The following is a 27,590-nucleotide window of genomic DNA, read 5'->3' as shown; positions in this document are numbered from 1 at the left end:
TTCCAATTCAGTCTGTGCTCTGCCAAGATTTAAACCGTGTCTCTTTACCACCTTGTAATTATGTACCTGCCTTTGCAATTTGCCAAAGGAGTGTACTCTTATATAATTGCTTTCTTTACAGTACGACTTGCAGGTTAACCACAATCACCTAATGTTAAGGATGGAGGTGGCATTCAGTGGATAAAGAGGGGAGGTACAAGAACTCCTATGCCTATCCCTGACAATCAGTCACTGAAGCATTTAATGGAAATTCTGACATCCAAGTCAATATATAGCTGTGAACTTTAATAATGAAACACACCTTCAGTTTGTAAAGTGGCTGGAAGTATTCCAGAAGAAGGGTAAATACTCTTAAAAGAAGCAATCCACACTTGGCACTGTACTGCAATGTGAGTTTTAAGTTCCTTGCTTATTCAAATGCTTCACTGACCCATTTTGCATAAAGGGGCATAGATCTTGATGCTTTTTTGAGCCAAACAGTGGCTCATATCAAGCCAAAAGGTGGCTTCAACATCTCTGGCTAACATATAATTATTCTACATTTTCCAGAAACTGGGCTGTTGTTCACTGCAGTCATTACTGGGAGCAGATAAATGCACTACATTGGTATATTCTACACCTAGAGGGAGTTGTCCCACTTTTGCCAAGATCCTCATAAAAGAAAGGAATAAATCTCTGCAATTACTTAAAAAATTAATTACTGGCATCAGTGACCAGGACTCCCCCTGTTTTATTATAGCATATTTATAGATACTTCTTGATATTCAGAATGAATCACAGAATCACAGAAGGTCCTGAAGGTTGGATGGTCCATAGAAGGTTCCACAAGGATCCACAAGGATCATCAAAGTCCAACTCCTGGCCTTACATAGGACAGGCCCAAGAGTCACACCATGTGCCTGAGAGAACTGTCCAAATGCTTCTTGAACTCTGTTAGGCTGGTGCTGTGACCACTTCCCCAGAGAGCTGTTCTAGGGTTCAACCACCCTCTGGGTGAAGAACCTTTTCCTAATACCCTACTTAAACCTCCCTTGACATAGCTTCTTTGAGTCCTGTCAATGGAACACAAGAAGTTCTACAACCCTGTGAATTCTCAAACACAGAGAAACAAGAACGATGGGTGAAGAGAAAAAGTAACCGGTTTTTATTATTGCATTTCAGATGCTCACCTTTTATATTTTCCTATCTGTCTTCCTCTTATTTTCTCTAGTTGGGTAGTCACACCTTGACCTTTCCCCAGGCTGAAGTCAGGTATATTTTTTAATGTATAGGTAGCAATAATTTTCTTAATTCCTAACCAGAAAACTAGGGGTTTTTTTGGGTTTTTTTTCCTCCTTTAAGATGTGTGGAAATCTGTCTTTGAGTCCAAGGGCAATGAATTACAGGAGATTCCCAAAATTTCTTTTTCATCCAAACAATTTCTACAGTTTTGAGTAACACCACAAGCATGGACAAGGAGATCAAAATTAGAAGTTTGAATAGCTGTAGGAATTATGACAGCCATGGTTATAAAAGCACCACAGTACCTTTAGGACCACAGGCAGAATATCTACTTTGAGGATATTATCAAGGGATGTTTGTTCAACTAATTCTTAAAATGCAATATATTTTACAACTTTTATATATACCATGTTTTATTCATCTCTTCATATTTAAGAAAGCTTCTACTGATAATCCAAGCTAATTTTCAACCCACTCTTTTTCAACTCCCTCTTCTCTATCCTCTCTCCTCTGTTAGCCACAGAAAGCAACTGATGGCAGCCTTTTTTGTAAAACCATTTATGTACTAAAATATTGTCATTGTGTATCACTTCTCAGGTTTCCAAATGGTATTAAATACATTTTTCAACTATTTCCTTGCCTTTCATTCCAGTCATCTTTCTTTGGAAAATGACTGTATCTTCTTTTTTTCTATTCAACAAATTCAAGCTTCATGTAACCACTACTTTTATTAACTTCACTATGCTTATTTTATACCAAAATTACATACTGGAATTGAAAGAGATAAGTTATTTCAGAATTAACTTAGATAATAACAAATACGACCAAAATACTGTTTGGGTTGGTTTTCCTTTTGCTATGAGCATGAGCATCCCAGACTTTAGACTAAGAGCAGAATGCATAGACATGTAAGGGATTTTAAAATACTTGCCAGAGATTTTCATACAGCAACAATAAAACAAACTTAATCCTAAATTTATAATGGACTGTTAGGTAAAATATTGGTTATTGGAGATAATTTAGACGCCGGCAGCAGTAGAATTTGAGTAAAGTAATACCTGGACACAAATGCTTTGAAATTAATCTCAAACCCTATTTTCTAGAGGCAAGAAGCATTTTTGAAAATGTTACTCCAGAGAAGAGGAGGTTGAATAAGGTTCAGCTACCAATTTTCTCCTTCCAAGAATTCATTATGTTTGTTTATCCAAATGCTAGCATGATTCTTTGTCACAAGTCTGTCACAATCAGAAGGACCATGTTATAACTTACAAGATCTATTAACACTTCACAATAACTGCAGTGAAAATGTTCAGCCAAAGGCTGTCATAACTGAGCCATGTTTGTGCTCCAGCTACTCTTGCCAAGTGTGGATGACCTAATCTGCCTTTTCTTAGTTTAGCTTCCTATTTCAGACTTCCCAGAATTTATGCAGGAGAAAAGTTCCTATTAAGAGGCTGCACTTATGTGTAGTCTACATAAACATGATTCCTGAAAAAGGGCAAATGTGTTATTTTGTTGTAGTCCAAATGCAGGTGCATTTGTGGCACTATGCCTCCTGGAATATCTATTCAAAATATTCAAAATTGCTATAGTGTTTGTCATGACCAAATACATCATATTTTTGCAGTGCCTGATGTGTCAGTTCAGTGACATAATTGAACAATCATAGGTCAAGTGACTGTGGATGCACACATCCTCTATTGAATACACAGTAGAAATATACAATACAGTTTATTCTATAGATTTCTCCTGTATGGAGCATTCACACCTTTTTTTTCACAGGAAGTTCTCCTAATTTCCATCTTTGTTTTCCTTTTGTTGTCACTCCCAATTCCTACTGTCACATCCAAGAAACTACTTCATTTTAAGGATGGAGTTTTTCTACAGAGATCTTGAGAAGACAGATCATGCTTCTTGCTCCCATTAGGCCACTTTCTTTGTTATAAAGAAAAACTTAGTGTCTTGGTACAACACAATCACAACATTCAGGTGTGTGTGCCATTTTAAAACTGCCATTTAAAAAACATTTAATAATAAGCAACAACAAACCTTTACTGGCAGGGAAGCAAGTCTTGCAACAACCATGAGACAGTAAGTTTACTTCTTTACACCCACAGGGAAATTACTTAAGGGAAATTACTTCAGCACTTGTCTTATAATTGATGCATTTAAAGTTGTTTACATTGGAACACTTTCTGACTGATTTCTTAAACTACTGAATTTGTATATAGAAGATCAAATATTACTCTTTTGCTGAATAAAATTCAATTTATAGTGCGTTGTTTGCTGTTACACATGGAGGTTGATACAGCTGATACAGATTTGTCTCCTGCCAAACTAATGCCTCTGAGATATTCTATATGGATAACACAAAGTACTGATGAAGTTACTTTCTTTACCATTCTTGTCTTTCTGTCTGCAGCAGACACATGTGCTCTACAAGACGGTAAAAATGTAATATATTCTGTTTCAGATGGACACACATGTATTAATAGCATAAATAATTCCTGGTCTTATACTCTGACAAACCCTTTACTCTGGAAGTGTGAAATAAAGTACTTGCCCTAAAAGCCCCTATTTTGTTTATGTCAGTTTGTGAGCACAATACAACCTTAGTATTTGTGGATAAGTCTGCCAGAACAAAAAAACAACCGAAAACCAGCTTTTGTAAAATCACAGGAGAGGATTAGAAATATCATTCTTGTAAAAGAAACTTTCATCATTTAGATATCTACCACAATGCAAACACAAATATTAAAGAACAGTATAAATCTATAAAACATAGTAAAGCTGAAACATACATCATTCTTGTAAAAGAAGCTTTCATCATTTAGATATCTACCAAAATGCAAACACAAATATTAAAGAACAGTATGAATCTATAAAACATAGTAAAGCTGAAAAAAAATACCACACTAAGAACTAAAATGGTATAATTTGTTTCATAGCACTCTGTCTAGAAAGTGTAAAAACGATTTTTGAAAAATTCTCCCTTCATAAACTATGGATGAAATGTATTTTTTTTTTTTACCTTTGTCACTGGGAAATCCACAGTACAGAACTTCTTTTTCTGGTGTTGGATTTTTTAGTTGCATTTTTAAAATCAATGCTGTCTCAAGAAGATAATTACTGGATCAGCAAATGCTACCCAATGGAGAATGGTGACTCTTGGGAAATTATATAGATCCTCACTTACTTGCAAAACAAAAATTGATTGTTCACTGGATGAAAACTGAGTCTCTAATTTTCTCTTAATTGCTTTTATTAAATGGGCAGGTGGAGTTTTTAATTTCTTTGAAAAGGCTACTGTAAATTCTTTTTCACTCTACAGTAGAATGAAGAAAAATGTGGTTGTGGGATATCCATCTTTTGGTATTGGATGCAAATTGATTTATATGCCATGGAGCAGGATGAAGGAAGGGAAATGTTCCTTCTCTCCTCAACTATGAATTCAAATTTCCATCACGTCTTACTCTTTGCATATGGTCAAGTTTCTCCCCTTCCACTCAGCCCTCATTAGACCCCACCTTTAGTTCTATATGTAGGTCTGGAGTGCTCAGTACATGCTAGAGCAGGTCCAGAGATAGTCAGAGATGGTCATAAAGATGGTCAGAGGGCTGAAGCAGCTCTAATAGGGAGACAGGCTGAGAGAGTTGTGGTTGTTCAGCCTGAAGGGGAAGGCTCTGGGGACACCTCATTGTGGCCAGTAGTTTAAAGGGGCTTATAAAAAAGACAGATGACAACTTCTTACATGGGGTGATAGTGATAGGACAAGAAGGAGCAATTTTAAATTAAAGAGAAATTTAGATTTCTCTTTAAAAAATCATCAGGAAGGATTTTTTATTCTGAATATAGTGAGGCACCGGAACTGATCATCTGGAGCAGTAGTGGATGTTCCATGCCTGCAAGTACTTCAGGCCAGGTTGGATGGAGCCCTCAGGAACCTGATCTGGTGGGTGGCATCCTTACTCATGTCACAGGGGGTTGGAACTAGATGATCTTTAAGGTCCCTTCCAACCCAAGCTATTCTATTATTCTGTGATTTCTCAATGTGTGTACTACACTCTTATTAAGAAGGTGTAACAGATATTTGACTCACTGTAAACAAAAAAATATATATTATCTCTACCATGAAAAGCACTGCTTACTTCTCTAAATGCTTTGGTTCTACTGTAGAGCCACAGTATTTAAGAGAGATTACAACAGGCACAATATACTCTAAAGAGGACAAATTGAAAAGAACTGTATTTTTCCCAGTGGACTGTGATGTCTAAATTCAAGTCAAGATCTGGGAAGGGGTGTTTTGTTTTGGAAGTCAATGTTTACCTCGTGACTAATTCATTACAGTAATGCTCTGTGTGATAGAGAAGTTGATGTTGTACACTGGGATCATCAGGGCAGTACATACCAGTTTATTTAAGTTGGTTATATCTCTTCATATTTCATTAATTCATCAATAAAAAATGTAATAACATAATAACAATAAATCTAGACACCTTGCATTTCAGAGGAAAAATAACAGTAAGGTGTAGGGTGAGTCCACCATTCACATGATAATTTTTATGATGTCATAAATTTATTCATAGTGATCCGCAATGGCAACAAACTTAATGTTCAGTAGGGGCTGATCCAGGAATCTTCAAAGGAGAACATTTTTTAAAAAAGAGCAATACATATTGTATATATTTCTCAATAGAGCTTTGTAGGGACCTGAGAAATATAGATTAATTTACGTGGCAATATATTTACTGATTACATAAATACATATATATATATATATATATATATATTTTAATATGCTTTATCAGTAAATCATTGCCACATAAATATGTTTACGTGGCAATAATTTACTGGTAAAGCATAATCTGAGTAATAGTCCAACTATTCTGTGCATTATAAAAAGGCCAAAAATTCTTCCCTGCCCATCCATGAGTTTGGAATTATGAAACTGTGGCAAGCTGAAGGTGAGTTCAATAACTAGGTGCTTTTTGCAGCTGTGTTAGGATAATTGATTCTGTCATGCAATGCCACTTCCTCAAGTGTGTGCCTCAACTATTAATCATACCACACATACTTTCTGAGACAGAGAGACCATGCAGTATTATACCAAAGTTTTAAAACTTGCATAATTCTAAAAAGTGTATAAGAACCTTAAGATAAATACAAATAAGTACTATTAATTCAGTCCTGATGTAGATAAATCTAAAGTCGCTTCTATTAAGACTGATTTACTAGAGTCAAACCAGTTTTTGTAAAAGTTTTCATAAAAGGAGCTTTATAAATCTTCAATCTTTCTGAAGAACTTCACAAATTATGTATTGGAAAAAATGCTAAAATTCATAATATGCTGTAATTATCAAGTCTCATTGTCACTGAGTACAGTCCAAGGGTGGATATTTAAGCAGTCATGTTGATTTCAGTTTTTTCTCCATTTCATTTCTGACAACACACTCCCCATTTTCCATTTGTTTCCACTTTTCTAGTTTGAAAAAGGTGTGGAGGACAGAATGCAGATTTCATTGCCATCATCTTGAGATAATCTCCATTATTACTATAAACACTCAGTAGCTTTCCAAAGTCAGCAGTTTTAAAATGTATCAAAACAGAAAAAAATAAACCAAAACCAAATTAAAAACATGCATACAGCACACACAGCAGCTTCATCCCCTGAAGGTTATGCATGGAATTCTCTATATTGCATTCAGTGAAAACAAGAAACAGAAGATAAAGAGGAAAACCAGAGTCTGAAATACGAAAAACATATGGCACCATCACAGACATGATAGCACTTTTCAATTATTTCCATTGCTTAGTAAAGAGCAACACTCTGTCATACATCCACCATTCCCTGAGCTGGGCTAACAGAGATCAGCAAAGATCACATCTTCATAGAAAACATGTCCTTCCCCGCCCCTCTGCAGCTTTTATACTTTACTCTTCTAACTCTTGCTCTTTTGACACACATATGTCCATGCAGGTCATTCCCTGTATTTATAGTAAAGACCTTCAGAGTGGAAATATGGTAAGATATTTCTATCACGCAGTAAAAGAACAGCTACCCATACTGCCCACATTGTTCTTCTTAGACAGATTGTCTTTGAATTCTTTGATCAAAATGCAGCATCAGAGAATATTGTAGAATGGCTGCACATTCAATTCAGCTTCCTCAATAAAATACAAAGTATTTAATGCACTTGTGCTTTCAAATTACTTAATAGTTTAATGGGAAGAATGAAAATGTTCCAAGAGGTGGATCCCAAGATTAATTTGCTGCTGTGCTCCCTCTGAAGCCACGTGGCTTTGTCTGCCTGGCAGAGGCATGGTCAGCAGCAGGGGACACTCCCCTGTCTCTCGTGGCAGATTCGGGGAATGGCTAAGACAGAGTGCTTCGCTGCCTGCCTTGTATGGAGGAGAGGTGGCGTCAGAGAAGGTAATGAGGGAGTGGACTCATGGCCGGGGAAAAGTCTCAGGTTTATTGTAAGCTTTGGGGAGCTCTGAATTCCATGTCCTGATGGCCAAAAGTGAGTCACATGGCTTTTGTAATCACCTTAAGTACTGGGGCGGAGACAAGGGGGAAGGATGCTCACTGCCCAATGGGGGGATTCGGGGGAGTGGAAGGCAAGAGGACAGACAGAAACACAAACCAGTGGGGGAAGGTTAAGGGAGGGACCCGTGGCCTTTGTCTACTCACTCGATGCCCAAGGTGGAAAATTTTGGGAGGGTGGGATTAGGAGCTGCATGATGGACAAGGCATCAGGGAGGGATGGCATTGGAGGAGGGGCAGGAGAGCTCAGGGTGGAACCATTGGGAGAAAATGGGGTGTGAAGGGGCAAACCATTACAGAGCTGTTACAAAGATATAAAAACACAATACAACAATAATTTCCACCAGCTTTTGAAAGTCGTACTTTTTTGTACTGATTTATAGAAATTTATGCTGGATCGAGCTCATCTAAGTTTGGTTGTCACCTCATAATGCAAGCTCACAATTTCAAGCTCAGAATTTCAGCAGGAAAAAAAATCAAGCATTTATTCAAGATGTGAGTGAATAAAAAAATAGTAGTGAACAGAAACAGCATGTGCAAACCTTCTTTATCTACTAAATTTTTATTCTCTCCCACATCTCTACTCCTTCTTCACTATACCTTCTATTACCAATCACTTTACCCACCCTGTCTTCCTCTATTAATAAATTGGACAAAATGTACAGGCAAGCCTTGGCTTCCATGTTAATCAAATTCTGACCTTGTTGTTCAGGATATTTATTCTCCTGTGCCTGTGAGTTGGGATTTATGAACAAATAGAACTAGTTTGTCAGATTCTGTGTTTGAGATGTACAAATTCTGGCTATGGAAATGTTAAACATTCTAGGGCCTTTTTCCACCCCCCTCTCTTAGTGGCCTTTCATGATGGCAGGCCAGATCTTCCTTTCAGGTGCTTCCCCGTGGGATGAAGAAGACAGGCCATTATTCAATATTCCAGCTTTAGAATAAGTATTACCCAAAGGTGTTTGAACACTTGTATTCCATGATAGCACATGAAGTATGTCAGAGAGCTTCCAGTGCAGGAAATCTCTCCCTTTTTGTTATGCATCTAAGTGAATTTGCAAGTGCCTTATAGAAGGGAAGAAACTGCAGATATTATTATTACGTGCAGTTTGTGAACTTCACTTTCAAATTGGGAAGTTTGAAAATGTATAAATCAAAATAGGTACAATCCTGCTCACCAGTCAATTCAGTCATAATTTCAGAAATAAGATATGGGGAGGACATTACCAGATTATTTTTGTATAATCAGTGCTGTTATTCTCTGACTGGGTACAAAGTCATAGTAGAGAAAATTGGGAGGAGAGACATGGGTAATCCCAAGGTAAACTGAGGATTCAACCAGCTCAACCAAAATAATCTCAATCACAATCTTCCATTGCAGTGATCCACTTGGATTTCATTCCCATGTTCAACCACCATAAACACTTCAGGCAGCTGCAACAGATAAAAGCCACAGCCTGTCAGCTTCCTCCCACAGACACCCGGGGAGGATTGCCCAAGTCTCTTCCCCAGTAGCCCGCAGATAGCCGGGGGTGGGAGGGCTGCTGGCAAACACCAGTTGCAAACAGACACTGTACCCACCCTGCTGCTGTCTGCCTGCTCATCCTACCACTTGGCAGAAGAAAGGGCTTAAAGGGTTTCCAGTGCAATCAACAGCAAGAATCCTGTGAAGCCACTGGGAGTAGGCTTAAAGAGAAAGCAGATCTTCCATGCTGAACATTTACAGGGTGCAGAGTTACAGAGGAGTCTGTGAAGACAGTTCATAGTGGGGGGTATGCTGAATAGAATCCAATTGGATTTGGATTTCTTTGGGTGGGAGGAGTGGACATTATTTTATTTTTTATTTGCCATGGTAGGTGGTGGCATGCCAATTTCAGGGAAGAATGTGGATCTTCATTACAGATTCTTAGAATTAAAACAATTTGTATAAATATAGTGGTTAGATTTCACCAATTTTTGCTGGAATTTTTCCTAGTCAAGTTGGATTTGTATTTTGTAGTAGTTTTTTTGGGAGATCAGAAAAGGGCTGCCTTACCATGCATCCCCAGAATTTTTAATCTGTGTATAAGAATGTTTAAATCACCATGGCATTTACAATAAATATGAAAGTATTTATATTTAAAAAAACTTTAATTGGTATGAATTATTAACAACACTGTTAAGGTATCAAGGTGTCAGTTATGATTTCACCAGCTTAAAGAACAAATCTAGCATGAATTACACTAAGCACTTTTTCTTACTTTCCTTACTTTCCTTTAGCATAAATGTACTTAAAAAAAAATAAGTAAATAATAAAATATTTAATTTTGCAGACATCTGATGTAGTAGAGTTGATTTTGCTTTACTAAACTTAGACATTATTTCAATCCTGATGTTTTCTACTATATGTTATGTACTTTTTCACAACGACAGACCTCCCTAAAAGAAAATACCAACAAAACTTTCCTTCTTCCCAAACTGTTTTACTCTTTGAGAGATTTTTTTTGTTCCATTTCATTGCTATTTAGGGTAAAAGCTCATTAAAATATTATGAAGCTCAGAGCATAATTGAGCAGAAGCACTTGCCAATGAGTAACATCTGCAACAATGTGTATGTGTATATTACAGTAAAATTAAACCCACTCTTTTTTTTTTTTTTTTTTACTTCATTGTCTGCTTCTACATTCTTTGTCCCAAGTAAAGCACTAGGCAACTGTATAAACCTCACATGCTATGGTACAGGCATTGTTGCCAAGTGCAGTGCCAAATATAATTTCATCATTTAACTGAGGTTCATGTCAGGGTACTACTCTCTGTTAGATGTCTGCAAAATGCTATTCGCTCTTTTTATTATATTGTTATTTTAAACTTATCTGTGCTCTGTGTGTCTGGTTTGGATGCTTACTGTCTGTGCATGTGATGTCCTAAGTCGAACTGCATTTGGAAAACAAGCAGAGACTAACACTTACTGCCCTCTCTCAGTCTGTCTCTTACAATAAAACGTAACTGGAGTCCTCTTGTAATGAAAATTATGTCAATAATGAGAGACAATCCAATCCACAAGTATTTGTCATTTCTGTTTGACTACTTTTATTTGTAGAGTTGGGTTCACTCTAACACAATTTTTTAAAAAGAGAAGGAAAGGGAGCTGTTCTCCTATTAAAAAGAAAGAAAAAGGCTTATAACAGAAGAGAGAGAATTACCACAATTTGTGGCAGAGACAACAGAGCATACAAACCCTTCTGAGCAAAGCAAGTTGACCTAGACAGCCTATATAACATTGTGTGCAGCCTTGGAAAATTACGTGTTTAGAGAAAGACAGTATAGAGACATTTAAAAATTACTTAGGGAAATGGGCTGCAATTGGAAATTTTGGAGTGCTGAGGTCTTTTCAGGACTGTGTTCCTCACTCCTTCCCTGACACCACCCAAGAGCTCAAGCTGTGACGTTTTGCCAAGAATCTGACATACACCAACCCGTCATCTAAAACTGTCAATTGTTCTCATGCTTATAAATAAATAAAATGGATTTCCAAAATAATTTAGATCCTAGAAACTGATAACAGATCTTAAAAAGACTCTGACTGTAGTTTGTACCTTTAATTCTCTCATGTTGATCTTCCTATTATTGAATATATTGTCCTCTGGGGATTCTATTGGAACTTTCTCTGTTTCCAGTTTTTCCTGCATTCTCTGCCAATTTTTTCTAAATTGAAGCTTTTTCGCTAGACAATTACAACCATATGTATTCAAAGTATAAATTTTCCTGAATTAACTAATAAAATATATGAAAAATACAGGTGGCCTTTAGGAAAGTTTGTGTGTTCTTATGCAATATCACTCAAAAAATGTGTTGATCAGGGAAAAAAGACAAGGCAGTAGTCTTCTCTTAATATATATATTTAGAAGCATTGTACTTTGCAGCTCTGAACTAAGTATTTTGGTATTTTTCACTAAAGCCCAGATCAGATTCTAAATTGCGCAACTCTCATCTCATCACCCAGTCTTCTCCAAAATCATCGTTACAGGTCTCAGTTTGAATCTCCTCTGGACTGTCTTGTTGTATGTCGGGTTGGTTCAGTTAGGGGTCTTAATAAATGTTAGGTTGGTTCTCTGTACCCCTATTTCCCCCTCACAATGGTCTGCCCCAAGCTGTCTGCCACAGGAGCTCTCACATGTCAATCTTATAGCCACCCCCTGCTCATTCCTGAAAGTTCTGTGTCAGTCACCCCATCCTTGTAATCCCATTTGTCCCAGAACCCTGTACCCACCCCTGTTATGTTCCCATAGGTTGCCATGGTCAGCGTCACTCCCCTATAACATGTCCCCATTGGGCAAGGGGGACTTCTGCCCCTGTCTGCCCGCCCCCTATTTAACCCCATGTTCCCTTTGTCCAAGTCGCCATTTTGCCCACGCACGTGACTTGGGAACAGCTGCTCCGACCACTGCTGCAGCCACGCGGGAAATAAACAGTTCTCAGCCACGCGGGTGGAGTGTGCCTTCTCTCGCCCCTTTATTTCCTCTCAGTGCATGGCTACGAAAGCAACCAACCCACACGGAGGCTCAGCCCTAGAGCTCCGCACACGTGGCGGCCCCAGTCTCACTGAAAAGCAGAGTGCCTAGCAGGGGCCCCAGCTGCCCGGGACCGGGGCAAAGAAAAACCAACACTGCACTGTGTCTCACAGCCTCAGGTGACCCCATTTCCCTCTCTTATTAGTAACATGCCTCTCTCCATATGCTTTTAGAACATGATTGGGTTCAGGGGAAAAGAATGGAATCAGAAGGTTTTGTTTTGCTCCAGATGAAAAAGGTTTGCAGGCAATATTAAAAAAAAAAAAAAAAGAAAAAACAAGGAAAATTAACTCATAGAGCTCATAACAGAAAGAAAAGTCTAATTTGCTATTTGTGGGCCTTTGAGAATAAGCAGATGAAGGCATCAAACTATAATTCTGTTCACTCCTACCCTAATCAACTCCAATTCTTCTAGAGCATCAGACCTGAACTGGGAACTGGTGAATGGAGGAGAAAAGATATTCTCCATAGGAGAGCTGTCTTTCCTTAGCAGAATTCTCTGCCTTAAATTGGCTCAGACAATGCATGTTTAATACTAATCTGACAAAATTAGACCTCTTAATGAATTTTTACATTACATCTTTTAAGGTTTGCCAAACTGGTGAAGAGATTTTGTAATATAACACAAATAACACAAAATTAAATGCAAGAGAAAACAAATATAACTGGTAATTTATACTGGTGCAATAAAAATTTGAACAAGAGTAAAATAAATGAGTCTTCCATTCCTTCTTTGTCCTCTCTTTTAAAATGTATAAAGATAGAAAAGGATTTGTGTTGCATAAAAATAGATACTTATACTTTCTATTTTTTTTTTTAATTTGACACACTATACATTCAAAATGTAAAATGTTGCCACAACAACCTAACTTCTACCTATGTCATTTTGGAAGCAATTCCAGTGGATTTTACGTGAGCATGAACAACTATACGAACATGAACAACTGGGGGTAGAACTGGGATCCTGGGATTTTGGAGAGAGGAAGCGGATAGGGTCTGAACTGGGGTGGCCAGTCCTGTTCGGAGGAAGAGACTGAGTGGAACAGGAGGCAGTAGGGAGCAAGCGGCAACCCTGTGCCCATGGATGATGTCTGGCTCCTGTTCCACTCATAGAGGAATCGGGGTTAGGAATGGGGTGGGCGAAACATGGGGAAGGTAAACTGGGGTCCCCAACTCTCTCCCTTTTTTCTTTTAATCACTTAAAGATAGAATCAAATAAGGAATAAAATTTACCCTCTTTAACATTCCCCTTAACCTGAACTTCATAAATACGTCTTCCCACTTTCCCCCAAAAAGAAATAGAATGCACATCTTCCTGGGTGATCCCAGGAAAATGGACAAACAGAAAAAAACCGAAAGATTTAAAATCTCTTTTTGAAACAGAAATGTCTCCCAAGACAAGGGTCGCTTTAACTTGGAGATAAATCTCCCGTTGGGCCGGGGACAGGTGGTTGCCCATGTGGTTGCCAATGGTTTCCCCCAAAGCCCTTAAAATTCCCCCCACAAAGTAAACGAATAACAGAAAAGAGACAAGCCCATGCTGGTGCCTACGCCTAAGGCACAAGTGACTCACCCAGTAGAAGGTGAAGGCGAAAAGAAGAACTTCATGGAGACTGGTGGGACTTTGTCCATCCTCAGGGTCCCAGGAGCTTCCCCCCAAAGCTGAAGAGTGGGGAACACCAGAGGGTTGTGGACAGGTAAGGAGTAAACAGTCCTTCCAACAACGAAGGTACAGGTCCTCCTTGAGCTGGCGGCGAATGGCACTTTTTCCTCTACGAAAGCAGCTCATGGAGCCATCGATCTTCAAGGGTTGCTCTTTGACTGGACAGGGCAGGTGTCCAATCTGTTCAGGTGCCAACTGTGGGCTGCCCTGAACCGTGTCCTGTAGGGTGACCTGCGGGGTTGGCGAGGTTACCATCCCAGGCCCCACAAACTGATCCCCCAGCCGACCAGCAATGGTGCCCAGATGAAGTAATCTTCCACACCAGGAACAAACGGGACCGCACTCCGTGTAGAGTTCCAACTGGGTTTTATTTGAGGGTTGAGTAGAGGGTCCACAGGGGTAAGATGAAGGTAGGCTGGGAGGGAGGCAGGTGAAGCAGGAGGGAGACAAACTGCAGGAGGAGGGATCCAGGCACAGAGCGCAGGCTGACAGCAGAAGCTGAAGCTGGAGCTGAGAGCCCCGGCAAGGGGTGGATACAAAGTATATAAACCGGGGGAAGGTAGGAGGGGGCAGGGTACAATAAACCAATGGGGATAAGGCTAAAAGGAGGAGTTGAGGTGGGGTGATATACATTTAACCAATGGTGTAACAAGAGGGGAGTGACTGTCACACAGGAGCCAATGGGAGAACGGGGAGTATAGAACTTTCTGGGCTGTGGGAGTGAGTCCCGGGTGACTGGCAGGTAGCTATTACCATGTGGGAGCAGGGAGCCTTGGGAAATCGACACAGTTCCTCACTCTAAGTTAAACAAAAGTATCATCCCAAGGCATCCCAGGCCTGCTACCCTCAACACTGACTCCCACATCTCCCCCCATTTTTGTAATTAAATAAACATCCCCCAAAGTTTTATCGATGGCTCTCTGGAAGCATTTCAGTGCCGTTATCATGATGAAGATGATGATGAGGACCCATAGCAGTCCTTTGATGATAAATGCAGCCCATCCTGGGATGCCCCATTTTGCCAGCAGTTGGTTGGTAGGGTCCGCAGCCACAGTCTCTGTTTGGAGGGTCTTGACTTGGTCTCTGATTTGATGGATATTTGTCTGGGTTGACACACTCCTGGATGATAGGTTGAAGCAGCACATTCTGGTGAAGTCCTCACAGCCATGGCCATGGGCAAGCAGTAAAAAGTCAATGGCTGCCTGGTTCTGAAGTGTCGCGTGCCTGGTAGTTTCCTCATCCACCAGCAGATCGGAAAGTGCAGCAGATGTGGCATTGGCCTGCTGACTTAGCCAACACCCCAGGTGAGAAAGCTCACCAAGGGACTTTGCTGCCACGTACCAAGGTATAAAGATGGATGCAGCGACCCTCTTGGCTTCGTTCCAGCTATGAATTTGGGAATCACAATTTGGGTCAAATTCAGAGTAGGATCATTTTTGATGGGCCAATTGGTTCTCTTTCTTCCAATTCATAATTTGGGTCTTGTTGGGGGTCAGCGTAGTAAGCTGGCCAAGGCTGCAGGGACCCCCTTTGATCTTGGATGGCATCCCCGCCCACACACTGTCACCACAGATAAGGAAGACCCCCCTAGGGAGCACCCTGGCAACCAAGGAGGACTTGGATACAGTGTTGCTGGTGTAGTTGCACCAAATTGCTGCATTGTATCTCCGGACATGGGGAGATACATCCTTTCTAGTAACTTAATGTGAGCCATCTGGGTGGGATTTGGTTATCTCTGCCCAATCATGCTGTGTGGGTTGCTAGAAGAACCTCACACAGAATGTAGCTTGCGAGGAGCCCAGTAAGTCCAATTCCTGAGGGTCCTGTGGTGCGTGTGGCAGAATCTGTGTCCACTCGCCCCAAGTGTCCACAGGTTTAGGCTTCTTACCTGCCTAGGGGTTGTCTTTGGGTGACAGGGGTACTCCCACCAGGCAAGTGGACAGCGGGTCATCGATACTTCCCATGGCCAGGCAAAAGTTGTCTTGTTGTAAAGACTTCGCCAGCGTGACCCAGACATTCCCATGTGGCTGCAGCACAATCTGTCCTGCTGCTGCTTGGATGATGACAAGGATGGTGATAGCAGTCACTGGGGGCATCGCTCTGGGCAGTGCTGGAGCTGCCATGGGTGACATAGGGTGTAAGAAAATCCGGGAATAGAGACACCAGTGCTACCATGCAGAGTGAAAACTCAAGGTTTCCCAAGAACCCTGAGACACAAGAGTGGTATTTCATGTTTCTGGATCAAAGATAATGATGTATACTCTTTCCTTTTATCAACTTGCCTTGTTACAGGATGTGAAGAAAAACAGAGTCTGTATTTCAAGAATAATTTCTTATCCAGGAAAAAAGGATTAATTTTGGTCAGTTATGTGCAGGCAGACAGGCCCTGATCATATATCCCCATATATTTACATCTTCAGATTTGAATCACTGGTAGTCACCAAGGTGAGACACTCTTTCCAGATACAGAGAGGAAAATAGAATATTCCTTCCTTAGACTAATTACAAAGGTGCATTGAAAAACTATTTCTATATAAATCAAAATTTGCCATCAGAAAAATGGATGGCAAGTATTCCAATTATATCAAAGATAATGCATTTCCAAACAAAATCCATGCATTTATTTTCCCACTTTACATCCATTTTTTAGATGAAGCAGTTGCGATAGAGATCATTAATGCACACTCCAACTTAAACTGCAGAAAACAATCCTGCTAAATTAATTGCAAATGTCATAGAAACAGTTAGTGAAAAGCCAGGGAATTCACAGCATCCCCTGCCATTAAAAGAAAGACTAGTGAGATTTTATCTTTCCCTAATAAATTTCAGTTAAGGCTTGATTGTAATTAGGCAGCCAGAGAGAATTCATTTCTGTTTTGCATGTGGCTGAACTGGTCAAAATCTGAGGAGAGAATAAGCTTGAACAAAGGACTACACAATAAATATATGTGCAGTCAACTTTGAATTATCCATGGTTATCTGATCTGAACTAGTCAGTGCCTAGTGCCACATGAGTAATAAGCAAGTTTCACTATTCTCCTGAGATCTGCTCTTTCTGTTGCTTCTGACTTAGTATTTTTCTAGACAGAAATTTTAAATTGCTGTGTATTTTCTATGTCTTTGTTTTTTTTTTATACAGGCTGTTCCATTTTATACCCATCCATATTCCCCAGGAGGACTGCATCAGCTGTTTCCTTCCCAGTGTTACTTTCATTAGTTTCACTCTGGTTTAAAGTCTGCTGGCAAACTGTTTCAGCAGTTAGAAGAATCTCATTCTCAGTCCTAGTTACTGTCCAGTTTAGTTTTCCTGAATGTTGAATGGAGTCTTTCACACCAGATAAAAGACAGTGGAGGGCTGAATTTTGCCTGTGCTGGTGACGGATTACTGTGTATTATAGGCCTTATTCTCATTCTTTCTAAATCAAGGCTAAATCCACTCAGGTCAAAGAAGCTAAAGAAACTCGGGCAAGAGAAACAGGACCTCTGTATATAATTTTTTCCTCTTGAACATCAAAAACAGTGAGTCAGATCCCCAGTGTTACAAAAAAGATGGTGTGAAAATGAATAATGTTGGTGTGATGCACAGCACAATAACATCGCATCTGCTGAGAAAAACAGAAAAGGGAAAGTGGCAGCCAGCTGCCACTACCAGACAGATTCATTCCAAGGGCTGCACATCTGGATCCTGCATATGCCAAACTCATACTGATTGATTGCTTCCAATCCTGAAGTAATCAGAGGTTAAGTAACAGAAGCAGCACTATCCCAGTGCAATCAGAAAAGATATAGTAGCTATTACTCATCAGTAAAAAACTATTTTCTTTGTTTTCTCCACATTCATAAGATGTCTACTAACACGTGAGTATCTAAATCCCTAGAACAGAGAATGGTGCAAGATGTTTTTTCAGTGGCCATTCTCTCAAATATCACACCTGTCCTTAGCACAGTAACGTTATGTGTGATCATGCTATCTGGTTCAAAGAAAACGAGTCGTCATTCTCTGACTGGTATAACTCCATTGTTAGAGCTGGTCTGAAAATGTTCCCTCTCTCTTTCCCTCTTCTTCTGCTTGTTTTCTTGTGTCCTAAAAAAATAGAATAAACCCCCACTTATTTCCAATTAGAAATCAACACTTTTCAGCAGAAGCAATAGTTTCACATATAAGTAAAATAAAAAAAAAAAAACAGTAAAAGGTGGGATTTTTTCCCCAAAGTTCAATTTCATCAAAAATTAAAGCAAAATAAACAGCAAAAGTTTTTGGAAAACTATTCAATTCTTAGTATATTCAGAGTAACTTCTGATTTGTAATGCAATGAAATCTGAATCAGACCATCAGAATGATTTTGCAGCTTTTTCCAATGCACACTTATGCTACTATTTCAGAGCAGTTAGAGACGTTATATATGAAATTTTTTTAAGTTTCTGTTTTCTTTTCTACTTCAGTGCAGTTGCCTAAAAATACGCATTAATCACATCTGGTCACCATAAATATATATATTAATAAAGAGTATGCATTTCAGCAATTTAAATATGCACACTGAAATATTGATTTATTTTTCTTCCCAACTGGATAAGAAACACACAAGTGTTCTGAGTGTAATTAAAATGCATTCATACCAGTGAATTGTAAAAGTCTGAAAGTTCTACACATGCTTTTAATTGGGGTACATCTTTCATTACCTTGAACATTCAGAAGTGTCATCTAGGAATCAACAGCAAAACACACAAGTACTGTGAAGTGGATAAAGGTAATTGTGAATCCTATCTCTGAAAAGCTATCAGTAATTCCCAGCTATCAGTAAAACCCAGCTATCGGTAATTCCCAGGCTTCATTTGAGTGGTTTAATATTTCTCTGTGATGGTGCAACTGCAATATCCTATTCTAAGGATTACAACTGTTCCATCCAAATGTCCTTGTAATCTTTGCAATGGTGTTACTTTGTAGCATGTCTACATCATATGTACTGGATAAAATCAAACACTTTTGAGTATCATTTACTAACTGTCTACAGTGGGAAGTACACAGAAGTATATGTAAATATTCAGGATGGCAACATTAAATTAGAAGCAATACAATGTAAGTAATAGAATCATAGAATATGAGGACTTGGAAGGGATCCACAAGGATCATTGGGTCCAGATCCTGGCCCTGTACAGGACAGCTCCAAGAATCTCAGGCCTACCATGTGCCTGAGAGCACTGTCCACATGCTTCTTGAACTCAGATAGGCTAGTGCTGTGATCACTTCCCTGACTTAAAATGTGCTCTGTAGCGAATCAATGTCAAAGCTATGAAAATAATACTGAGTACAGACAGAGAATTTAAAGAAATTTAGCTGGTTATGCAAGTAGAAATTTAGAAATAGTTTCAGGCTGCTTTATCTACTTGTGTGGTTTGCTCAGTTAATTTCATTTCAGTGGACTTTCTGATTTCCAACATCCAAAAGGATGATTAACCATTTTTTTCTTCGCCGCTTGCACTTGAGGTAGGGAAGCACTATCCTGATATAAAGACAAAGATTTATAAACTAAGTGAATTGCACCAGACCAACCCCCATATGTGGTACAACATGGGATTTTTATTATGTCTTCAGAATCTTAATTCCACAAGCTGGCTAGACTGGAAGACTCTATTTTAATATTTCAGTGAGTTTCTGCTTGGTTCTTTGGTTGCTAAGTTTAGCCACATTCAGGTTGTTAATCCATAGCTTTATGAAGAATTGGTGGAGAGAAGGAAAACTTCTGCCTTGTGTGTCTAAAGGGGTTTTCTAATATTTCTGGTTTAAAATCTGTAAATCCTGGGATGTGCAACGCTAATAATTATTCCAGTTTAACTAGAGGAGGACTTAGAATGAATCACCATTTCACAAATTGTGTAATCAGAAAACAGTGTAGAAGTACCATTAAATACTGTCCAAGCTCCTGGACTGCTTGTGCATTGGATTGAAGAGTCTAAACATGAGATTGGCTATGGCAGCTTAAGTTATACAGGAGAAAGTCATATGAGCTACTTAACTGTAGCTGCTAGGACTGAGGTATTCCATAAGTGCTATGTACACAGCAGATTATTTGGGCCAATGCCTTTGCCCATGGCCAGGGGTGGTTTTTTGACTGATCAAAGATCCTCAAGCAGTCAGGACTGTGAAAATAATAGCTAAAGGACCTTCACTTATTTCTGAACCATGAGTTCTTGTAAAGAAACATCCAGGACCAAGTATCCTTAAAGAACAGGGATATTGTCCTGTTCCACAGGTATTGTCCTAGGGGTATCACTTCTCAATCCTTGGTGTTCATACTGTAAGACAGAATATTTTATTAATCATGCCAAAATGATTTGCTTTCTTTATCTCCTACCAGACATCTATTTTTTTTCGTGTGTAAAAGATGTGACCCTTTCAAAAGTTAAAGGATCAGAAGAAGTCAATATTGAGGATCTCCAGCAGCTTTTTCAAAGCAATAAAAGACACCTCTGAGCAAACAGTCACAGTATGATATGAATAGAGACAGAAATTATTAGAGTCAAAAGCAGTAATGACCAAAATTGCATTAGCTGCTGTAGCCTCACACCAAATACTCTCAGCTACCTTTTCCAAAAACACAAGTAAAATGTAGCTAGTTAGCCTCCAACTTTCCTGTCTGATTCAAAGGCCACCTGCTTGATGCCTCTGATTAAAAGCACTTCCTCCGTGCATCAATGCAATTCTTTCCTTCTTCTTCTTCCTTCTGATATTTGCTAGTATCTGTGTCCCTGTTGCTTCATAAAAATCATAAAAATCGAGATTATTTTGAAGATGCCATCACCAAAGTAGAAATTTGTCAACTGGTTTTAGTTATCATCAGCTATATGTAAAGGCCATGTCTTCATATATGGTAAAACATTACCCATTGTACTTGTCTCTTAAGCAGAATTTGACTCAGTGAATTTAAGAAGAAGGGGTTTTTTTGTCTTCTTTTTTTTTTGTTTCATTAATTACACAGTGGATTTTAACACTTTTCCCACAAAATACATCTTAAATTTTGTTTATGGTGAGAAGAATAACTGTATAAATTATGTGTATGCAACAGAAATGCACCATGTTTACATTGAGTTACATCTGCTTTGTGTTTTGAACATAAATAGACATTTTTCTTCTCTTTATTTCACAGAAACTGGTCCATCTAGGAGACAATTAGCTTGTTTCTTTCATGATTCATTCATTATCAACACAGTTGTTAAGTGTTACAGTTGCAGATCTTTATTTAATACAGAAAAAGGAACAAAATTAGTCAGAAAAAAAATCCAGCTTACATTCCAATTCCTCTTTCATATCCAGAGACTATTTTTCAGTTGTGTCTTTAATGTTTAGCTAGAAATCACATACATATTAAGCAATAAAATCTTACCTTATGGTTAGTGACAAAAATGTTGAAGAAGAAGATTTAAGAAAGAGAATAGGTCTAATTTATTAATGGGAGAAAGACAGTTTTCACAATATTTCTTTTCAGAGCAAACTCTGTATTTTACAAGAATTTAGTAAGGACTTTTTAGGAAGTTCTTATTACTCTTTTAAGTCTCTTGGACTAACAATAGTGTTATTGATCTATTAATTTAATCCAGTTCTAGAGAGTAATTTTGTACTTGTTACCCATCAGCATCTTCAGACAGGAACATTAAACCAAAAATACGGTATGGAAAATCAGTGGTTCCATTGTAACAATACAATTTGCAGTGCAAAATTCACATCCTATTTCTTTGGCAGGGTAGGGATTTCAGACTGGCTGAGAAGGACATCTGATCTGAAACAGATTTCCTTGCTGTTCAACACTCATAGAATGAGCTCACATTAAAGAAAATCTAATACTGCTTGATTATTTATTAGTTCATCAACCTGCTTTGATATTTATTTTTTTCCTAGTTGACTTTATTTCCATCATTACTCTCTTTAGCAAGGTTTGTTTTTTGGAATACAGGCATAACAGATCAACCAGGACTATAGCTTAAACTTATTATCAATGTTAACTGTAGCAAGTGATAATCTTGCTAGTATAAAGCTTGCAAAGAATTTGGACTATCAAACATATTTTAGACCTTAATCATCTATTACTTTGTTTGTTGGTTTGCATTTTCTCAAAACTCACTTTAAAATTAGGAAAAATTTATTCCTGTTGGATTTGTATTATCCCAATCCTGTTTCCAAGGACAGTTTCATATTTCAGGAGGGGATTGTTGATTGAACAGTGTGCATTAAACCTCACAAAAGCCCAAACAAGCAAGAAAATCAACTCATGGTAACTGGAGGATTGTAAGTAAAAATACTTTTTATGCAATGTTCCAAGCATGTGTTATACTAACATTTCTCCCAAAAAATAACATGATCTTTTTATTGCTAATTATGAAGTGTCCAGGAAATGCATTTTTTCCTTGTCCAAAGCGAGAATTTTCTGGAGATTTTCTGTGTCTTAAAAGACTCCAGCACACATTGCAGGGAGTGTGATTTTTGGTTTCATTAGGTAAGACTGTACCTTTCAACAAAAGTGGTTAAGTATGTATTTATACATACCTTGAGGCATGTAAATAGCACACCTATTTCCTTTCCAATCTGAGCATTAACTGAAAAAGAAATAAACCATCCTTTAAGTGCGAAGAGGGTTGGATGTTTATTTGAAAGTAATATCTTCAGGGAACATTATGTATATGTAGCTTTCCATTCTTAAGTCAAATACTGTCTAACTTTAAATACATGTTGATAAAACCACTCTTGAATCAAAGTAGTCATTAAATTTTGGGGGTTTCCTGGTTTGATTGTAAATTAAATATGATGGTAGAAATGTGCTCCTTAATTGCAAGTTTTGTAACTTGTAATTCATGAAGGGTTTTGATGAACGCGTTTCCACGGTATGGGACCAGTTTAAGGCCAGCACCTCTGCCAGCATTTAGTCTTGAATACAGTATTTAGTTTGGTTAAATGCTAATAGGTGTAGTTCTATTTGCCAGTTGACAAGCTTGCATTTCACATGCAGAAACAGTGGAGAGAAAAAAACAACCAATCAACCTCAACCAACTAAAGAAAAGCCTTTTCCAAGACAAGAGAGATGAAACTGTGCTTTAGGGTGAAAACAGTCATTAAAGCAAATTTGTGATATTGAAACATTTTTTTCTGCATTTTTAAGAGGGAAGAGTTTTAGACTTCCTATGTTCAACAATAACAGACTGAAAAATACTTGATTTATTTCCTAACAAGAGAAAGATATAAGCCATATTTATTAAAATGTCAAATACACTTAGTATTCTCTTTTCTTGTTGCATTCCAACCAAATAATTGCATGTATGAACATTAGGAACTTCATCAAAACCAACAGAAAATACTTGCATTTGCTTTTTCTTCATATATTTTCATGAATGGGGCTGGTTTAATGAGTCCTAAACAAAAATCTGCTGGAAGGAAGCTAAAAGACCACTCTCTGAATAATAGATAAGGTTTAGAAATCCCATCTACAAATTTGTTCATTCTTCTCTCAGCATTACTGAAAATAGCAGCTTACTTTGCTTTTCTTTTAATTTAGAGACTTCTAAGTAGGCACTAATTTAGTTGTTTGGGCAGTAAAATAACAGCCGTATTAAAAATGTTATAAGCATGTTTAGAACAATTTGCGATGAAATACATTATTTCTCCACATGTTCAGAACAATACTTAGAGGTATGCTTTCACAGTCATAAATGTGGACCTCAGTTTCTCCATGACAGGTGTAAATATAGTATCAGCTACATATTCTTAAATATCTACTAATTAGTAAATGTCTCCTAAATATCTACTAAACAACAGCCAGTAAATCTACTCAGCAGATTTTTATCAGTCTTAAAACATGTTAACTTTTATGTCGTGACAATCAGGTGAAAAAAAACACTGTTTAGAAAGCATGAATTGTATAGAAGTATCCTTACATAGGTACAATATTTTCTTGGGCATCTGAATGTGTAAAAATTGGTAATACAAAATAGCAGAATAGTGAGCTTTAGAACAAATAAATCAAGCTCCTATACCTGTAAAAATTGTGAGAATGGTTTAATTACTTGAGGAACAAATACCATATTTGTATTTGTTTAAATAATATTTTGTGTATGTCTCCAATTTTATTATTTTATATTAGGAATGACTTTTTAAAGTCATGGTTACTCTTTTTATTTATGAAGCCTGAAATGAAGTTTAGTAATAGTCAAAATATGTCTATTAATTTTTGTTCTATGGTATTAATACTATGTAAAAATCATCAAATTGAAGACACTGTTCTAGTACTATTAGTTTTTATGATTTTACTGCATCTTTATGTTTTTAAAGGTGAAAATCCTGAAAAGAATTTTTTGTAACTTGCATTTTTATTAATTAATTATGTACTCATGCATTACAATGACCTACTATATATATATATATATATATATATATATATCTCCGAAACGTATTTCTAATAGATAATTCTATGGGAAAGGAAGAGAGAAGGAAGGTTGGGTTCAGATTTCTGTTGCTGGGCAGCGACAGCAGGGGCACGACCTTCCCCCAGTGAGCTCTGCTATTCCCAGTTATCGCTTGGTCCGGTGCAGGAACAGATAACGACGACAGAGGACTTGGGGTAGAAGTAGATGGATTTATTAGGTCCACCACCTGGGACCCCAAGATAAAACTTAGGGGGTTTGCAGAGGTTTTGGTAGGGGGAGTGGTATAGGGCAACCAACCAATGAGGGCATGGCAGGGGAGGAATCTAGGGCAGGACTAACATTCTATAAACCTGTCAGGGAGAGCAGGGGAGGGGGATAATACAAAGTAACAAATGGGTATTGAGTACTACAAGATAGACAAGGAACACTCTGGAAAAGGGGTAGGGATAGGGAGGATTGACAACTTGGTAAGCAGGAAGTTAGGGAAAGTCTTGGGGAGATTGGCAACTCGGGAGGGGAGGAGATTAGGGAGGAGAACAGTGGGCAAACACAAACTTAAAGCAAAAACCACACCACAGCAGATTTTATTCTTTTTATTTTAATATCAAGGGCTATTTATTTTAGGAAGGACAGTTTGAAGCCTGATCGTATATTATCTGCTTTCCCATAGAAATAATTTGAAAGTAATGACTCTTGATCATTTAGGTGAAGAGAGAGTACTTCTCAGATGAATTCTGACAACTCATATTTAGGGGTTTGTAAAATAAATGCTGGCAGAACAACACTGCTCATATATTAAGAAAGTCTTAAAATCCTGTGAAATTCCCATCCAGATTTGTCAGACAATTAATGTAAATTTACACTTTTATACTTTTTACACTTTACACTTTTATAATTTTATGTTTACACCAATATTGCTAACATTTACTTCTTCTGGTATCTGCTTCAGACTAATTAATGTACACCTGAATAGCAAAGAAAGAGCTGTGGTGTTGAATCTGGCTTGATGCCCTGTTCACAATCACTTCTATAACTTCTCTTTAGTTCCCAAGAGAAGGCAAAAAAGAATATCAAAGAAGCTCTGAAAACTGTATTTCACAAATTTCACAAGTAACACCCACCCTCTGTTCCATGTCAATTCCATCAGCATCAAAATTGCATCCAAATTCTTCTGAAGTAATCAGACTGGTTTTCCACCCAGCAGGACTTCTGAAATTCAAATGGTAGTGTCAGGTAATCCTGGTAATTCTGTAGCACATGTATGCAAGTCATAAATATTATGCAAGTTGGTCATCTCTACTAGTATTGCACCTTTGAGTGGTAGTCTCCTCTCCCACGGGTGGGAAGGGATCCATCAACTGTCTGTACCATCTATGTCATAAGAGCTTCCCCTGGCTGCAGCATTGCACACTAGACTACCTACATTACTAAGACTTGTTTACCTCTGGGTACAAAGTTCTGTAGGATGTATTAGCAAATTTCATATATACTCATGTTGAACGTTCTTCTGATGGTGGCATTTTTTCTAATGTGACATTCCATAGACACAGTTATTAGTTTAACAAATTGTGGGCAAGTATCACACATAATCATCAGCTTGTTTCAAGTTGATTGCAGACCTGTCTACTGTGCTCCTAAATCAAGTAGTTCTTTTTACTTTGCACTCTTTAAGTACTTGAAATCCACTAAGCACACAACAAAATAGCAAAATTTAGTTAGCATGCATGCACAAGTTTCCTTTTTCTTTTTTTTTTTTAATTAAGCACTCAGATCTACTTCAAACGTAGCACAAATATGCAAGTCAACTTTATGATTAATAGCTTCAGACCCATATGTGCTTTTATTTTTGGTCTTCATGGAGAATCTACTATTTCCACTGAGATTTTTTCAACTTTAGTTGTATTTAAAGTTAATGAGCTTTTTCAATTAAAGCTTCAGATATTTAGCCTTTGGATAACATTTAGATGAACCAGGGTGTATCTAATTATGTTGGGTGAATTCTTAAGAGGCTCTGCATATACTTTGTTCATAACAAGCATATTTTACGTTGTGGGCACGTACTGGACTTCAATCTAGACTGAATGTAAATCACCCTTGTGAAAACAGTGTTACCAATAGGTCTGAGAGTTCGAGGAATGACTGCACTAGCAAATGCCCTTGAGAACGTACATCAACCATTCTGAGTGGCAGAGAAACCAGGACTGCCATTAGGGTAAAAACTAAACAAAGAAAAGAAGTCCGGGTAAGGATTTAAAAACATTGTCTAAACTGGGCAAAACATGTCAGAACAGCTTATTGAAATCTTACTGCTTGCTTATAGAAACTAGCAGTGAAACCAACAAAGGAATTAAACAAAAACCCCCAACAGTTTAACATGATAAAAAAGAGGGTGGGGGGAAATGGTGTGGTTTTCAAATTGTGTATTTTGGTTCAGATGTAATATGGAGGAAACACAACTTTACATACTGAATTCCTGGGAAATTATATCTTCTGCTTGGGGAGTCCTTTGTTTCTAATCACTGTACCAGACTCCTGGGTGCAGAAGTCATCACACAAGATAGTTTGACTAGACTAGAATACTGGCACATGAAATTAAGTTGTTGACATTTATTCAGGGCAGTCATTTAAACCTGTCTCGTGTGTAAATTTACAACCCTGAAAAGATCACCTATAGTGTCTCATTCTTGTGTCACCATGTGCACAACAAGAAGACCTTACATCTATAAAAAAACCAAACGTGAGGGTATTTGCTGGAGCAAAGGGCTTGCCACAAGGAAAGAGTAAGATAAATACCTATCTAAACAAATAATAAATAGTATTAAGCTAGAAATTAACATCCAAACTTGGATTTTTAAGATTTTAAACCTAGGGACCTAGGTTGAGCAATAGCCTGTGTATTCAGTTCAGGTTTCTCTTACATTCTGATGCATGGCTGTCCAATTTTATAGTGTAGAAATGCCTTCAAATAACAACATTCCAAAACCCCAGCTCCTTTCTATAAGTCTGTGTTTTAAACTCATAAATACAAATTTATATGTATCTTTATCTAATGTTCCACATGCATAGTTTTCTCAGATCTGCTGTTTGTCTGTTTGCAGGTTGGTTAGAAGTTGGTTAGATAGACTTAGCACACTCAGGGTAGTCTCTGACTTGTCTGGGCAAACTTTTTGATGGGGCAACGTGTCAGTATAGAAAGGGC

The sequence above is a fragment of the Anomalospiza imberbis genome, chromosome Z (assembly GCF_031753505.1).
Source record: "Anomalospiza imberbis isolate Cuckoo-Finch-1a 21T00152 chromosome Z, ASM3175350v1, whole genome shotgun sequence".
In the NCBI taxonomy this organism is placed as follows: Eukaryota; Metazoa; Chordata; class Aves; order Passeriformes; family Viduidae; genus Anomalospiza; species Anomalospiza imberbis.
Note: the sequence above shows the minus strand (reverse complement) of the source record.